Source organism: Linepithema humile, chromosome 2, assembly GCF_040581485.1.
Source record: "Linepithema humile isolate Giens D197 chromosome 2, Lhum_UNIL_v1.0, whole genome shotgun sequence".
NCBI lineage: Eukaryota > Metazoa > Arthropoda > Insecta > Hymenoptera > Formicidae > Linepithema > Linepithema humile.
In genome coordinates, this window is record NC_090129.1 from 11,133,306 (window position 1) to 11,151,771 (window position 18,466).

Here is an 18,466-nt window from a genome sequence, read left to right on the forward strand (position 1 = left end):
ATTAACATAAATTATTAACATAAATTGTTGGATATGTTTTATTTATTCATTTTCCTCTTTGTGTAAATAATTATATTAAAAACAACCAATATATATTTTTTTTATAAAATATATTTTTTGTATTTGGTACAATTAGTACACACATAAAAATGAGTAAATAATGTAAATTTAACAATTTATAAATGATAATTTAATCTCTTAATTTTTGTGGACAAAGCATCCATAATGAATTTATACGACCTCCAATTAATGTTTATCATTTATCCATCAAAGTTCCATGAAATATCTATGGAATATCTATGATTGTTACACATGATACCTATGAATATATCTAATGGATGTCGAATGGAGGTATGTATGTAATGCGGAACTGTGAATGTCTAGTAGACATCTATAGAAGGTTACATGGACGTCTAATAGAGGTTTTGAATCTTCATGATGGACATCTAGTGGACATCCATTAGAGGTTTTTGTTCCGTGTGGGATGTTAAAAAGTTTACGTATACATTTTGTTGTAATAATCCTTTCAATATGATAGAGCCTGTATACAATAAAAAGGTAGCACATGCTCGTTTCATATACGTTTCCTATATGTATCTAATGTTTTTTAACCATCAAGCATCAATAAGAAACGTTTTTGGAACCACAATTTAAGAAACGTTTTTTCTACGTTTTTAAAAAATTTTTTATTTTTACAGAAATAATAACAGAAAAATTTTAAAAAATTTTATTTGTTATTAAAAAAACACATAGTTGTCTTGAAGAGAAAAAATATGTAGCTAAAATAAAATTATATCATATTTTTTCTTGAAGATAACTATGTGTTTTTTTTACACCAATTGATTCCTCTCATTAATTTATGCATAAAAGTGTTGAGGTAAGATAATTGAAAATAAATATTTAATGAGATATTTCATAGTTTATGTAAAATTATGTCAAATTAAAGAATAAAATATCTTGTGAATTATTTAATTTTTGATCATCCTACCTTTATAACTTTTTATGATGAATATTGCGAGGAATCGATTTATATAAAAAAATTAGAATAGTTCTATTTAAAAAAATAAAGATGACCTTCAAATCTCCGAAGTGCTTTCATTCGAGATCAAACTAATATCCTTATTTTTTTTCTTCCTCTAAACCCTACAACTTTTATTTGAAATATTTTTTTTGATAACGCATTGTTTTCGAGATATTACGCTGTCTAAATTAAAATGGAACACCCTGTATACATATATATTGTAGGGGAAGGTGGGGTAAGACGGACCGCGGGGTAAAATGGTACCATTTGCTAGATCTTATTAGTAAGTACCTCTATCTGCTGGATAAACATAAAATTAATTTCCTTTTTGATGCTTTTTAACTGTTTAAAAATTACGTCATTATATCATAAGACTATCGTAAGTTATTTATAAAGAAACGTCAAATTCTTGCAAATAGATCTCGTGATCTAATTTCTTAGTATTACATTTTAAGTGACTAAGATTGCAAAACTTAATATTTTTAAATTTTTCTACAAGTTCCATATTTCTGGTTATTGAGAAGTAATATTTCATCAGTTACATTTAAAAAATAATTTTGATACAGGTAAATAAAAATAAGATAATATTAATGTTGTCATGTGGGGTAAAATGGACCAATTTAAATGGGGTAAAACGGACCAATTTCTATTCTTATTCAAAAATATTTAATAAATACTATATAGTTTTGATTTTGAGTTGATCAGTTAAATTATTTCTTGATCCATATTATCTCGGCTTGGTCCATTTTACCCCATGGGATGGTCCATTTTACCCCACCTATGGGGTAAAACGGACCAAAATTAAGTTTTTAAAAATCTTAATAATAATTCAAACTTTTGCAAATTTTGAAAATTTAACATTATAATCTTATAAAGTTTCTTCATATATACACAATAATAAATTCATATATATATGAATGTATTATTTTATTCATTCCATGAGAAAAAATACATCTTTTTCGCGCGTAGATAAAAAAAAACATTTTTTGAAAATTGTTTCTCAAACGTTTTTTGTCGGAAAAATAACGTTTCTCTTAATGTTTTTCGAATTGACATTTTAACCAACGAGAAACATTTTTAAGAACCGTTATAAAACGTTTCGAAGAAACATTTGTAAAACGTTTCTGAAACAAACATGTGCTACCTGGAACATATATTTTCATTTTTTATCTCTTTTTTTAATCAATATGTGCATTTTTGATTAGTATGATCGGTGATGCAATAATAGAAGCTTGTATGCACAATAGAAATCTGAAATATATTATTTCTTTATTACCTTTATTATTACTACATTTGTTAGATACAAATAAACATTTTATAGAATGTTTATAGAATGTGTTTATTATTTGGGTATAATTATTGGGTATATATTATTTGGTATGCATTCTGGACGCCATCTATGTACATCTTCAGTACATTAGAATATTCATTGAACATTTATGGAATATGTAAACAATATATTCCTACTACTGATTTTAACATATTCTGGGCAGGTTTATAGAATATTCTTTATAAACAAGAATATTCTACAGACATATATAAATGATTTCTTCGAAAATATTTTCATAAAAATATATTTGATGCAACATAGAATATTTATACAATATTGTGTGTTATGGGATATGTCGATTAAAACAGAAAAAATTAGAAATAACGAATAATAAAGAGAAAATTTACCTCAATGCGCCAACAGTAGAAACTTGACTTTCTCCTATTATGTTTGGATCAGAAGTTCTTTCTTATCCGATTAATCCGACTTATCCTCCACTTCTGATATATATTCATTTAATAGTTTTATAAATTCTTGTTTTTTTTTCTTTACTTCTAATTCTTTCAATTGCACATCTAAGTTTATTAGTTGTAATTTTTCTTTGGCTTTTTCTAATTCTATTTGTAAAATTTCTTTTTGAAGATTCTTATTTTTTTCTTTTGTTTGTATACCTATTTTTACCGCCGTTATTTGTAATGTTAATTTTTGTAATTGTATTAATTCTTTATTTGCTAATTTCACAGTATCATTGTTTACAACAGATTTCGATACATTTTCTATTGAATTGGAGATTATTCTCGAAGCGCAGTTGTTTACATCTCTTGAAACAAGTATATCTTCTGCCTATAAATTTATAGAGAAGTTAAAAATTAATATAAAAACTAAACGTTATTGTAAAGTTAATAGATGTTATTTTATAATATTATCATTAATGTCACATGTTTTTACTTTTTTTGAAGTTAAAACAGATAGAAGAATTTCTTCCGCAGGAGTAAGTCGCTGTATTTTTATAGTATATATCCTTCGCCAGTAGTTTCTATTTTGTTTTGTGATAATTTTTTCTTTATATTATTTTTCATGTTTTCATATTTCATTTTTACGCTTTTTTTTTTCGTTGAATCACTCCACAGCGAGAATTTAATTCATCAGTTATTTTGGACCAACACTCATCTTTTTCTTGCCATGTAGTACTATTAGCTGTTTTGCACTCAATGATGTCTTTATATTTTTTTATAATTTCTATTAAAGTCAATATTTCATTAGGCGTAAAATTAATGCTTCTTTCTTGCATCAATTTTGCCATTTTTCGTACAACTGCAAATATAATTATTATTGTATATATTAGGGCTGGAATGTATTAACCTAGGTAGCACATGTTCGTTTCATATATGTTTCCTATATGTATCTAATGTTTTTTAACCGTCAAGCATTAATAATAACGTATTCGACTGACACAGGTTTACTCGCTCCGAGAGCGAATAATGACGTTACAAGTTTCATCCCGGGGTTACTGGGTTCCACTTATAATGTTAATATATATTTTATATTAATATGCTTTAAATGAGAGAACAAAATGTCAGCAAAATCTCTTCGGCGGAGATAAAGGTTATGGCTGGTTTATGCTTCGGTCTTAATCTTAATCTTAGTCTTAGTCTTAACTTAATCTTAAGGACTCGTTTATGCTTCCCTGGAAATTCGGACTACGCATGTGCAAATGTAACAAAACCTAACCTAACCTAACCACAAATTGTAATAGATCCCGGTGCTGCAAATTATAGTGAATGTTAAAATGAATCGTCAGCGGCAAAAAACTTTAATGTTTGGAATGGCACTTTTGTTATCAAGTGCCTATGCAGCATGTGTATTATTAAGAAATTAAAAAAAAAATAAAAGAAAACCACGGAGATACGCTGTTCGGCCACTGAATCGAAAAAGACACGAAACTGGTCATTTCTTTTCTTTAATGAAAGATATGCTGAATATTGAATACGATCAGGAACAATTTTTTAAATATACACGGATCGAAAACCATTATTTCGCACGGTTTCGTGCTGCGTCGGACGTCAGATTTACCTCATTGGCCCGGCCTTAGGACATTAGGAACTAAAGTTAAAAGATGGGATCTTTTCAAGATTAAGATTAAGACTAAGATTAAGACTAGGGAAGTATAAACGCCCTTATGGCATTCTACGTTATCAACTCTTAAGATTAAGATTAAGACCGAAGCATAAACCGGCCATTAGACTAGGGCTGCGTTCCGTAAAGCGCATATGTGCGCATGCATGCACCTAGGAATATATGAACAGAGCGATAGCCAACGGGGCAGAGGGACAAGAGAAAACTAGTCAACCAAGATGGTGGCTACGGGTAACCCGTGTAACTAAACGAGTGCGGAATTTATAATATATGAATATTATTCATTACGCAAGCGCAAAGCCAAGATTAGGTTAATAACACCGCCATTTTTCTAGCCGATCAACATGCCGTTGTATGATTTTCCCCTGCCGCTTAGGCTTCACCCCCTTCGCCTATAAGACCACTTATCGCTCTATATATCGTATCGCACTTGTTGTCCATATATCCTAGCTCCATGCGCGCATGTATCTATAGTATACGTTATGTATCTATATGTACTTTTTTTTTTTTTTTTTTTTGTTTCTGAGATAAGAAAATCTTCAAAAGACACCCTGGCCCGAACCAGGGTAGTGCTGGATTTGACCGGGACTTGCATCGGTGTGAGCTCCAGCAGAACCGGGAACGGACCACGTCTCACCCTGACCAGGACCAGGCAACCCACGCGGGCAGAACGGAATACCAAGAAGCCAAAGCCAGGAGTGAGCGAAGATCCACCGGACCCCGACAACCATCCCGACCGCCTACCAGCTAAAAACTCACCTCTAGCCATCTATAGCCTTGAAAATGAGGGGAAAACCGGATTACGAGCTAGCGCATGACGCAGTCCCCCCTCAGCCGTGGTCATAAACCTCCACCAACAGTTTAACCGGGACGTCCAAGGAATCACAGGTACTTATGCACAATTCTCACATATACACGAGATACATGCAAGTAGCACATACAGAATACCCTACATCTAAGTTTGTATATAAATATATAGATACGTCAATGTATATATCTTAATTCTATTAGTAATAATGTTCTAATTCTTAACTAAAAAGTCTAACTATTTGTCATATGACCACTTCTAATTAATTAAATATATGTAGAAAGCCTTGTTGTCGAATAAATGACCATGAGACCGATACAAACAGAAATTGTTTTCCACTCGGGATAGGCGTTTTGCATCCTTACTTAAGAATTCACTTGTTAAAGAGCGATCAAAATGGAAACAAGTCCGCGTCCATGCAATCCATATCTTCGTCACTGGGTGAGTCATCTGATAGGTCAAGTTCCTAATGACCCTTCTTTTTCTTTTTCTTGCCACCAAAGCCTTCTTTCGAGGTGGAGGGGGCATTGATGTCCTTCGACTTTCCATCCATGACTGTTTTCTTTTTCTTGGCATCATCTTTATCGTCCGAATTCCTTTTTGGTGTAAGAAGCGTAGGTACTATTGGTGCATTTTTCGTGGGTCGCTCTATCTTTTTAGGTGGGATGGGTTTGCACTTGTCACTACCCACCAAGTGCCCCGCGTCCAAACCTCTCTCCTTGCAGTATCTATATGTACTAGAGATACATAACGTATACTATAGATACATGTGCGCATATGCGCTTTACGAAACGCAGCCTAGGAATAATCGGAATATAAAATTATATTTGTATAAAATTTATCACATTACTTATTAATTTATTTTGTAACATAAATAGAGATTTGTGAGGTTATACGTTTATCACTAACTTTATTTTTATTTTATTGTTCAACTGCTTTCATTAATGTATTTATGCGTGGTATTTTTTTTGTATACATATCAACTTTGCTTTTATTTTTATATCATCATCATCAGAACTGTCCGATGAAAACAAAAACTCTGTAACAGCAAATGTTAAGTGACGTTGATTAGACATTTTACTTCAATGCTGCTTTATAACTAGAATCTAGGTTAAATTAAAACCATTTCGGGTTGAATATATATGTTCAATCGGAAATTGGGTTTAATTGCTCTCGAAGCGAGTGAACCTATGCTAGTCGAAAACGCTATAAGAAACGTTTTTGGAACCATAATTTCAGAAACGTTTTTTCACGTTTTTAAAAAATTTTTTATTTTTACAAAAATAATAACAGGAAAATTTTTTAAAGTTTTATTTGTGCCTTAATTTTTTAAATATATTTTTCTTTAATATAATGGTTTAAATGTTCTTTTAAAAATTTAATGTAATAAAAGTTACATAATTATAAATTTAATTAATAAAAATAATTTAGCATAAGAATTTTTTTTAAATACTATATTTTACTATATTTGTGATATTTTATTGTAACATTTTATTGTAACATTGCAAAAAATATATTAACTATTGCATTTATATGAACATATATGTATATATATTTTTTCATGAATAAAAGAAAAAAAATGTGTTTTCCTTTATCCACGAAAAAAATTTGCTTCTTCTCTCGGAATTAAGAAAATAATGCATTTATATACCCAGTCAGCAAAGTCTGTTCAAACAGATATTGCCAAACGTCTGCTACAAATTTTTGTCAGCAGAAAAACTGCAGATTGTATACAAAACCTGTTACATCAAATGATGATAGCAAAAATGTTACAAAATCTGCTGACATAATTTGACAGCAGATCAGTAGCAGAAACCGAATAGGATTTGCTCGGAATTATTACAGCAGATTGGCGGCAGAAACCGAGCAGGACCTGCGCAACGCAATTTGATATCAGATTGACGGCAGAAATCGAGCAGGATCTGTATAATGCAATTTGATGTTGTTTGCCGCTATGCGGCGTATTTCTTCATATATAAATTCGTACTCAAAATTCATCTACGGTGCATATAAAGTGTGGCCAGTGGCTTAATGAAGCTTATCAGTTTAATACAGTAATCTGATACAATTCCCATAAGAGATTCAGAATAGTAAACTGATTTTTGAAATTGAAAATGCGCTGCGAGTTGACCCGATATTGCAGTGATTTCGGGATTTTGCCTAATAAATTTATGAAAACATGAGTATTTTTTTTGTCTCAATAAAGCAAATATATATTATATACTTTGCATACCTCATTTACTTCTTTTAATAAGCAAAACGGGAAATGTAAAATTGTAATGAAGTATTTAAATGCCGCTATTCCATTTAAATTGTGACGGCAGGTTCTACTCGATTTCTGCCGACAATCTGACATCAAATTACACTGCGCGGATCCTGCTCATTTTTTGCCGCCAATCTGCTGTCAACCTATGTCGACAGATTCTGCAGACAGAACACGAGCTTAATGCGGACACAGATGGCACCGTATTTACTGCCAAGTTCTGAGCGAATCTGCTCGCAAACTGCCAGCAAGCTGCTAACATTTTGTTGACTGGGTATGTATATGCGTATTAAGCAGCACAAATGTCTTTTAGATATTTAAAAGACAACTAAAAAATGTCTAAAAAATTTTAGACATCTTTTAGATGTCTTTAAGCATTTGTGCTGTCTGGGTTTATATACAGGGTGTCCGACAATTGCTGAATCACCTCTCGGGTGTAGGTAGAGCGAGTTAAACCGAGTAGAAAAGTCCTCTACCGTTTTGCGATTTTGGCAATAATTAATGAGAAATTAATTAAAGAAGATCGGCCAATTTCCGCGAGTCTAAGCGCGCAGCGAGAAGAGACAGTCCACTGTTACGTGGTCGCTAGGACGCAAGGATCTAGCGTTCAGCACCGCTCGTATGTTGCCGTTGTCAATTGTAGAGCGCTCCTTCCAACGCTTCATCGTGTGCCTAGTAACCAAATAACAGTGGACTGTACCGCCACGGGTCTCTTCTCGCTGCGCACTTAAACTCGCTCGAATTGGCCGATATTTTTTAACTAATTCCCCATTAATTATTGCGAAAATCGCAAAATGGTAGAGGACTTTTCTACTCGGTTTAACCCGCTCTACCTACACCCGAGAGGTGATTCAGCAATTGTCGACACTCTGTATACAGTTCCTCGAATCGGTTGCCACGGTTTTTGAGATACTTTCGATGGACTGATAACAAAATGTTTCTAACAAAAGTTTGTTGGTTTCCTATAAAAAATTATTTGTGTAAGAAAAATTTCAAAATTGTTCATTTTTTAACAAAAAATCGAAGTTAAATTATGTTTTTTAAAATGGAATCATACATTTTTCTTTCCATATTCTTGTAGTACATAAAAAGACGAATTTATCGATATAGCATTATGCATCATTTTGATTATTCGATCTTAAGATAATTTAATTAATACTTACAATATAATCCACGAATACATAGAAACAGTAGTCATCGAAATACGTAAAGAAGAATTGAACATACATAAAGGTGAAGTACGTTTATTCGACGTTGTTTTCATCAAGTACATACATATTTATTAAAGTAAATATGTGTACTTCACATTAATATACATATATATATATATATATATATATATATATATATATATATATACACTCACCCGAAAAAAAAGCGGTACACTGAAAATGTGGGAAAAATTCATCAAATTTCAACTGACGATAACTTCGTAAATAATAAAGATAGAAAGTTCTATAAAATATGGAAATGAAGCTAAAAATCTCTACTTTAAGAATCAATTTATTTCAATGTTGCAAAATAAATTTATTGAAAATGGCGGATGACAAAGCGCGAGCATGCAAAATTGAAAAATAATGGTTCGAGTTTGCGACGGTGCACGGTATAAAACAAAAAATTGTAGCTTATTGGGATCAAAAGCGTACGAAAGTACAGAGTCTCCTCTTTAAAATGCTTTTTTATGCATCTCGATACGATGATTTTTCGCCGAGAGATTCGCATTTGAAGAAAAAGGCAGATTCTGCACTTCAAATGCGAATCTCTCAGCGAAAAATCATCGTATCGAGATGCATAAAAAAGCATTTTAAAGAGGAGACTCTGTACTTTCGTACGCTTTTGATCCCAATAAGCTACAATTTTTTGTTTATACCGTGCACCGTCGCAAACTCGAACCATTATTTTTCAATCAATTGTTTTGCATCCGAAGGAGATGTCTGCAGATCTTTTGTGATTTCTCCGCCCTGACTTTTTGTTTATGCTCGACCGCACATTGCGAGAAGAGTGCTTGATTTCTCTTGATCTTTTTCTTTCGAGACGCGTTACTTATTCGTACGACTTCGTCAAAGTAAACAATAATTAATCTTTTCGCATTGAAATTATTGGTCAATTATGGCGACGATAAGTCCTGAAAAAGCTGCTCAAGTTGTAGCGTTAATTGAAGATGGGAGAAGTCGAAGGTACGTTGCTGAGGCACTTGATTTATCAGTGTCAACCGTGCAACGTGCTTATGCTAGGTACTTGGAGACTAATTCTGTCCAAAGAAGACCTGGTTCGGGACGTCCTTGTTGTACGAATGAAAACGATGACCGATTTATTGTTTTAAATTCATTAAGAGACAGACATCGAACGGCTGTTCAAATTCGAAACAATTTAAGAGATGTCCGCGAATGTAATGTATCCGTTGACACTATTCGAAACAGATTAGCGGAACACGGTCTTTTTCCGCGCAGGCCAGCAAATGTACCTTCGCTTATGCGTCGCCATCGCGTAACTCGACTCAATTTTGCTGTCGAGCATGCAGGCTGGACATATGCAGAATGGAGTACCGTTCTTTTTAGCGACGAATCTCGTTTTTGTCTGTATTCTTCAGACGGACGAGAACGAGTATACCGTCGCGTTGGAGAACGATTTGCAGACTGTACTGTAAGTGAGAGGCCTAGCTACAATGGTGGCTCTGTAATGGTTTGGGCAGGAATTTCTGCGAATGCTCACACAGATCTCCACTTTTTTGACGCAAACATGAACGCAGATGTATACGTGGAAGACGTACTCATACCGTACGTTGTTCCGTATGCGCACTTCATCGGAGAGGACTTTTTGTTTATGCAAGACAATGCTCGACCGCACGTTGCGAGAAAAGTGCTTGATTTCTGCGATGAAGTTGGCATAAATCGACTCGAATGGCCAGCAATGAGTCCAGATTTAAATCCCATTGAACACCTATGGGACAATATTAACAGAAAAGTATGAAATCATATACCTGCTCCTCAGTCATTGCCAGAACTTCGAAGAGTTCTTGAAATAGAGTGGAATGACATTACGCAGACTGAAATTAGAACAAGAAGTATGCCTCGTCGCATGAATGAGGTAATACGCGCACGAGGAGGTCATACCCATTATTAATATACGCGCGCGCACACACAATTGTACACGCACCACCGGGAGGGTTTGGAGTCGTAAAATATCGTGGATCTAACGAGCCATGAGGTCCTTATCCCAGTGGTGCACGCGCACACACACGCATGCACGCGCACGCACGCACGCACGCACGCGCACGCACGCACGCACGCACGCACGCACGCGCACGCACACACCATACACACACACGGACGCACGGACACACGCACGCACACACACATACACACGTGCCAACATGTGCACACGGGATCAGATTTCTGCCACGTCCACGCCGTTGATCCTGGGTAACGCCAAGAGCAGAATTGACACTTATAACCGTAAGGAGAGTTTGGAGTTTTAAAATACCGCGGAGCTGATAACCACAGAATTCTTATTCTTGCAATTCGGTCTGGTTCAAAATTGAATATCTCGGCACGTAATACAGCTAGCAGGATTTTTTAAAAACCATTTTAAAAGTTTGGATGTCTAGTGTTCGAAAATTCATAACGCAATAATGTGTGATAACTTTCTCCAAAATGGCGGATGACAAAGCAAAAGCATGCGAAATTGAAAAATAATGGTTCGAGTTTGCGACGGTGCACGGTATAAACAAAAAATTGTAGCTTATTGGGATCAAAAGCGTACGAAAGTACAGAGTCTCCTCTTTAAAATGCTTTTTTATGCATCTCGATACGATGATTTTTCGCTGAGAGATTCGCATTTGAAGTAAGAATCTGCCTTTTTCTTCAAATGCGAATCTCTCGGCGAAAAATCATCGTATCGAGATGCATAAAAAAGCATTTTAAAGAGGAGACTCTGTACTTTCGTACGCTTTTGATCCCAATAAGCTACAATTTTTTGTTTATACCGTGCACCGTCGCAAACTCGAACCATTATTTTTCAATTTTGCATGCTCGCGCTTTGTCATCCGCCATTTTCAATAAATTTATTTTGCAACATTGAAATAAATTGATTCTTAAAGTAGAGATTTTTAGCTTCATTTCCATATTTTATAGAACTTTCTATCTTTATTATTTACGAAGTTATCGTCAGTTGAAATTTGATGAATTTTTCCCACATTTTCAGTGTACCGCTTTTTTTCGGGTGAGTGTATATATATACACACACATAATAATACATTCATATATATATGGAAGTATTATGTTATTAATTCCGTGAGAAAAAATACATCTTTTTCGCGCGTGGATAAAAAAAACGTTTTTTTGATCGTTTCTTAAACGTTTTTTGTCGGAAAAATAACGTTTTTCTTAACGTTTTTCGGGTTGACATTTTAACCAACGAAAAACGTTTTTAAGAACCGTTATAAAAGGAAACCGTTTTGAAGAAAACATTTGTGAAACGTTTCTAAAACGAACATCTGCTACCTAAGTATATTCACTCTCTTCGTCAGACACAATCTATGTGTGACGAAGAGAGCGAATATAAGTCCGTGCTTAAGACGATTTTGAATATAAGAACGGACTATGAATACCGCCCTATGAATACCGCCCTATAAATACCCTAGTGGTAAAACCGGTACTGATCGGAAGTATCTCAAAAATCGTGACGTCCGATTCGAGAAACATCCTGTATACACAATAATACATTCATATATATATGAATGTATTATTTTATTAATTCCGTGAGAAAAAATACATTTTGTTGCGCGTGGATAAAAGAAAAAAAAAAACGTTTTTAAGAATTGTTATGAAACGTTTCGAAGAAACATTCATGAAACGTTTCTGAAATAAACATGTGCTACATGGGTAGATTATTTAAATATTTTATATAATACATTATAAATTTTATAGAAATAATCTTTTACCTTTTATTTTATTTGTCAGATACACTGGATACACAAACAATGTCCAATAGATATTAAAATGAAGTTGACTGCATTCGTCTTGTCTGCTTTCGTGCTGAAAACGTACACAAGTATCGCCTTTGCCGTTCATCTTAGCACAGGTTAGGCATGTGACGATAATGCCCTCTGAACCATTTGAAAAGGCTGTTGTAAATCCAGGTAGCACATGCTCGTTTTATATACGTTTCCTATATGTATCTAATGTTTTTTAACCGTCAAACATCAATAAGAAACGTTTTTGAAACCATAATTTAAGAAACGTTTTTTTCTACGTTTTTAAAAAATTTTTAATTTTCCCAAAAATAATAACAGAAAAATTTCAAAAAATTTTATTTGTTATTAAAAAAACACATAGTTGTCTTGAAGAAAAAATATGTAGCTGAAATAAAATTATATCATATTTTTTCTTAAAGATAACCATGCTTTTTTTTTACACCAATTGATTTCTCTCATTATTTTGTGCATAAAAGTGTTGAGGTAAGATAATTGAAAAATAAATATTTAACGAGATATTTCATAGTTTATGTAAAATTATGTCAAACTAAAGTATAAAATATCTCGTAAACTATTTAATTTTTATTATTCTACCCTTATAACTTTTTACGATAAATATTGCAAGGAATCGATTTATATAAAAAAATTACGGTAGTTCTATGTAAAAAAATGAAAATAACCTTTAAATCTTTAAAGTGCTTCCACTCGTGGTCAAACTAATATCCTTATCTTTTTTCTTCCTTCAAACTCCCTTCGAAACAACTTTTGTCTGACAAATTTTTCAATACGACTTCAAAGGTTGCAGATAATCGCGTCAGTCACCTTATAAGAATTATCCTGTATATATATATACAAAGTGTCCCGCGAAACTTGTCCCACCGGGAACAGGGAGGTAGATCGAAATAAATATAAAAGTCCTTTACCGTTTTACGATATTCGCAATAATAAACGAGATATTAATTTTTACATTTGGACTAACGAGAGCGCGTCGAGAGAAGCGCGTCAAGAGAAGCGCTCCAGCCGCTCAAGGTCTAGCCCGGCTCGGCGCGGTGCAGCGAGACGTGAGCCGGGCACCGAGCCACGGCGCGTTTCCCCTCTTACCTCTCCAACGCACCGCCCGCAGCCAATTTATGTATGATAGATTAGGCCGGGCTAGATCTCGAGCGGCTAGAGCGCTTCTCTCGACGCGCTCACATTAGTCCAAATGTAAAAATTAATATTTCGTTTATTATTGCGAATATCGTAAAACGGTAAAGGACTTTTATATTTATTTTGATCCCATCTACCTCCCTGTTCCCGGTGGGACAAGTCACGCGGGACACCCTGTATATATATCCAGTCAACAAAATGTTAGCAGCCTGCTGGCAGTTTGCGAGCAGATTCGCTCAGAACTTTGCAGCAAATACGGTGTCATCTGTGTCCGCATTAAGCTCGTGTTCTGTCGGCAGAATCTGTCGACATAGGTTGACAGCAGATTGGCGGCAGAAAATGAGCAGGATCCGCGCAGTGTAATTTGGTGTCAGATTGTCGGCAGAAATCGAGTAGAACCTGCCGTCACAATTTAAATGGAATAGCGGCATTTAAATACTTCATTACAATTTTACATTTCTCGTTTCGCTTATTAAAAGAAGTAAATGAGGCATGCAAAGTATATAATATATATTTGCTTTATGGAGACAAAAAAAAAACTTAATTTTATTAAATTTATTAGGCGAAATCCCGAAATCACTGCAATATCGGGTCAACTCGCAGCGCATTTTCAATTTCAAAAATCAGTTTAATATTCTGAATCTCTTATGGAAATTGTATCAGATTATTGTATTAAACTGATAAGTTTCATTAAGCCACTGGCCACACTTTATATGCTCTGTAGACAGTAGCGCGTTTACCTATAGGCTTTTGGGGCTTGAGCCCCTGGGCGCCGAAGCGTCAGGGGCGCCGCAGCTTCTTGAATCATACAACGATTCAAGAAGCTGCGATTTCATTGCATTTGTAAATTTTTTATGTCCAAATATAATTTAATGAATCTTGATTTCGGCTGCCTTTGGCTTTGGCCGTCTACGTGCTATGCACGTGTTGTACGCTCGCTAGGCACGTCAGGGGCGTACTATATTATATAGTTGACTCGCGGTTTTTGTTTAAGGGGGAACACCAGGGTGACGGCCGAAAAAAAAGGCTATTTTCGTGAATTTTTTTTTCATTATCTAATAGTTTGTTTAATTTATAAACTATATATGTTAAAAGTACATACTTATATTATGTTACAAAAAAATTTCATAAAATAATATTCATATTTATAATAACTATGGTGATTGATGTGCACCTCGTCTGAAAAAACATGGGTGCACGGGCGCTCGTGCTGCATCTGAACGGGAGCTCTGAAATAAATTTTTTAAATTGTGATTTAAAGTATATGAATGTAGTTTTAGTTGCACGTACGGATTTTTTGATAAAATAATTTTTGACAAAATGGCACTGTTTAAAAAAAAAGTTTTCGATTTTTTAACAAAAATTCGTTACTTCTTTAATTGTTTTTCAAAAACTAATAATCCGATTGAAAAATCCGTACGTGCAACTGAAGACAATTTTGTTGTAAACATTCTGTCCAAATTTCAAGTTATTCGGATAAAAATTGGCCGAGATATGAGAGCGCCCAGTTACGAAAACGTGGTTTCGAGAAAAACGCGTTTAAAGTTTTACAACTAATTGGTTCATATAAAACGATAAAATTTTGTAACGAACCAAAGTGCGTCCAATCCGGGTGCATATGAAGTGCCTTCTGAAGCAATAGCTAGTTCTTCGGCTTCGTTTCTGCTTTGCTTTCTTCACAATCAAGGGGACTGCCGAATCTTTTCAGGTAGCGCGCGACCGGTTCTACTAGCGGCATCTGACCAAGTTCTACTCTATGACATATTTACTATAGTTCCGTTACGAATTTCACCATAATATTATAGGGACATATTTTTAAGACTCCAAACATCACAAAAATGCAAAAAAAAAAAATCGATTTTTTGAAACCGTCACCGTGGTGTTCCCCCTTAAGCAACAGAATAGAATCGGGCAAGAAAACGATAGACGGGAAAAACTGTCAGTTGTTTATTGCAGACTGCCACCGCAGTTTTAATAATAGGCAAACGTGTTGTGCCTCGATCATTTTAGATATTTTACATTTTTTTTTGTATTGCGCGTTTAATTAACATTTTATATACTCCAAAGTAATTTAAAAATAATTAATAACTAAAACTAATACGAAATGTTTAACAAAAAGTTGAGTGGCAGTGCAAGAAAAAAATTAAATGCTGAAAAGTCTAAGAAGCAACAAGAAGTGCTTGATAAAGTTTTAAAACTAGAGAATTTCTTTACGCAAACACAAGGACGTGTGTCTGTAAGTAATGTTGTCAAAAGGTAAGTTACTGTTTAGTTTTTATCGTTCATACTCGTACTCTTAGATTCTTGGGTAACTAGATTAAGGATTAAACAGTTAAAGAATTAAACTGATCTCACGATCTCATCGTTCATTTATTGTAGGACAAATTTATTGTTTTCTTTTTTTTCTTAACAGCATGAATGTAGCGGAATTGGCAGAACGAAATGAGATCGAAAACGAATCGTTTTGACTATCGATATCGCGATATCTGATAAATTAAAGATATCCGAAGAAACTAAAATCAGTGATAACCATATTGACATTGAAGATCCGGAAACATGGAAAGAAGACCATGCATCCATTACTTATATATTAAGAAATCAGCCAAAACAAGACATAGATACATTAGATTTTTCGGCCTCGCTTATTGTTGGAACTCAAAAAAGATATGCAAGAAAAAGTATGTTTTTCCGAAAACTAAAAAACATGGAAGTTCGAAGACGAGATTGGATGATATATTCTCAAACAAGCGGGAAAATATTTTGTATATACTGTAAGCTTTTTGGCGATAAAGAAAATCGTTTCTATAAAGGTTTTAAAGATTGGAAACATGAAGAGAGAATTGCTCAACACGAAATATCTTCTTCTTATCAAAAATTGGTAGGATTGTTTTTAACAAGATCTAGAATTGAAGGGCGTGTAGATACAGCTCTCGAAATACAATTTGACAAAGAAAAAAATTATTGGTGTATGGTGTTAAAAAGAGTTTTGTCTGTGGTAAGATTATTGGCTTCATGTGGATTGGCTTTTCGTGGTAGTAATGAGCAATTTTTTAACTTTTACAATGGAAATTTTCTTGGAACTTTGGAGCTATTGGCGGAATACGACGATTTTTTAAAAGTCCATATTGCACAACATGGAAACAAAAACAGAGGGCACGTTTCATATTTATCGAATACGATCTGCGATGAATTTATTGAAATCTTAGGCGAACACGTTAGAAAATCTATTGTTCAAGAAATAAAAAATGCGAAATATTTTTCTATAATTGTCGACTCAACGCCAGATATCGAAAATATAGACCAATTAACTCTTATTACTCGATATGTTTCTGTCAATAGTTGTTCTGTAGAACGTTTTCTCTTTTTTTTACCAAATATTGGGCACAAAGGAGAACAAATGGGTATCGCAGTTTTGAAAACTTTAGAAGACTTAAATATCGATTTTCAAAACTGCAGAGGTCAATCTTACGACAACGCCGTAAATATGTCTGGATGTTATAGTGGATTGCAGGCATGGGCTCACAGAGAAAAACAAATTGGCTTTCTATTTTCCTTGTGTGGCGCATTCCTTAAATCTAGTTGGAAATTGCGGAGCTGATTATTGCACAGAAGCTACTAGATTTTTTTTGTTTATGCAAAATATATATGTATTTTTTTCTGGATTATCAGCTAAATGGGAGATTATAAAAAAACACTTATCGACATCGGATTCTAATTTAGTTCCAAAAAGATTAAGTGATACTCGTTGGTCAGCTAGAGCGGATGCTACAAAAGCTTTGTCTCTAGGATATAGTTGTTTTCGAAATGCTTTAGAAGAGCTTATAATTGATAATAGTCAGAAGCAAACGAATAGAATGGAAGCACAATCTTTGCTTAACTCATTGAACAAGCTGGAAATTGCAATTATTTATGAAATTTGGAATAACATTTTACAAAAATTCAATGCTACAAATAAAAGCTTGCAAAATGTTAATATTTAGAAACTGTGGTAAAATTATATAACTCTTTAAAGAATTATTTCTTGAATCTTAGAACAACGGAATACTTTCTGGATTTCGAAAAAAGAAGCAGAGAAAAATCTGGTTGTGAGGAGTACGATTCAAAAAGCAATCGGAAAAGGAAGCGCCACTTTGACGAAGGTGTAGAAGCTCAGACTGTTTTCGATATCAGAAATTTAATGAAAATCAAAGTTTATTTTCCAATTTTAGACAATCTTATTAATGCCCTCGAAAAAAGAGCGGCAAGCTATAAACATCATTCGGAAACATTTGGATTTCTAAATAAACTACAACTTCATTCTGAATTTGGAAATGACCAACTGAGAGTTTGCGCACAAAATCTAGTGAAAATATATAATTGCGATTTGAAGGACAAGTTCATTGAAGAAATCATTCAATTTAGATACTTTATTCAAAGTGAAGAATTTCCTTCCAATATTCCACTTCCAATATCATATTTGAAGTTAATACGTGAAAATAAAATTCAAGCTACTTTCCCGAACGTCGAAGTGGCAATTAGGATATATCTTTGTCTAGCTTTAACGAACAGTAGCGGCGAACGATCATTTTCAGCACTGAAGAGAGTAAAAAATGCTTTTAGGTCAACATTAGGCCAAGAAAAACTAAACAATCTTTCTATTTTAAACATTGAATCGGAGTTTTCAGCCAAACTCAATTTCGATGATGTGATAAAAATATTTTCAGAGAAAAAAAGCCGTAAAGTAATGTTATAAAAAAATGTTTCATTTTTAATTATCTTCTTGTTCTTAAATGTGTTGCAATAGAATTTAATAAATATACAAAATGTTAATTATTTACTGTTTACTTATTAAAGGAGAAAGGCTA

The 18,466-nt window shown here is 33.7% G+C and overlaps 2 long non-coding RNA genes across 2 annotated transcripts; both read right to left on the bottom strand.

Moving 5' to 3' along the window:
* Nucleotides 1-1,948: 1,948 nt before the first annotated feature.
* Nucleotides 1,949-12,699, bottom strand: LOC136997715 (uncharacterized). The gene is made up of 3 exons (XR_010888340.1): nucleotides 12,441-12,699; nucleotides 3,240-3,605; nucleotides 1,949-3,134 (listed from the first exon to the last, which is right to left on the bottom strand). It is a non-coding gene; the product is annotated as an uncharacterized lncRNA (long non-coding RNA).
* Nucleotides 12,700-14,662: 1,963 nt separating this feature from the next.
* On the bottom strand, nucleotides 14,663-15,520 carry LOC136997714 (uncharacterized). Its single transcript, XR_010888339.1, has 2 exons — nucleotides 15,216-15,520; nucleotides 14,663-14,851 (listed from the first exon to the last, which is right to left on the bottom strand). It is a non-coding gene; the product is annotated as an uncharacterized lncRNA (long non-coding RNA).
* Between the last annotated feature and the right edge of the window lie 2,946 nt (nucleotides 15,521-18,466).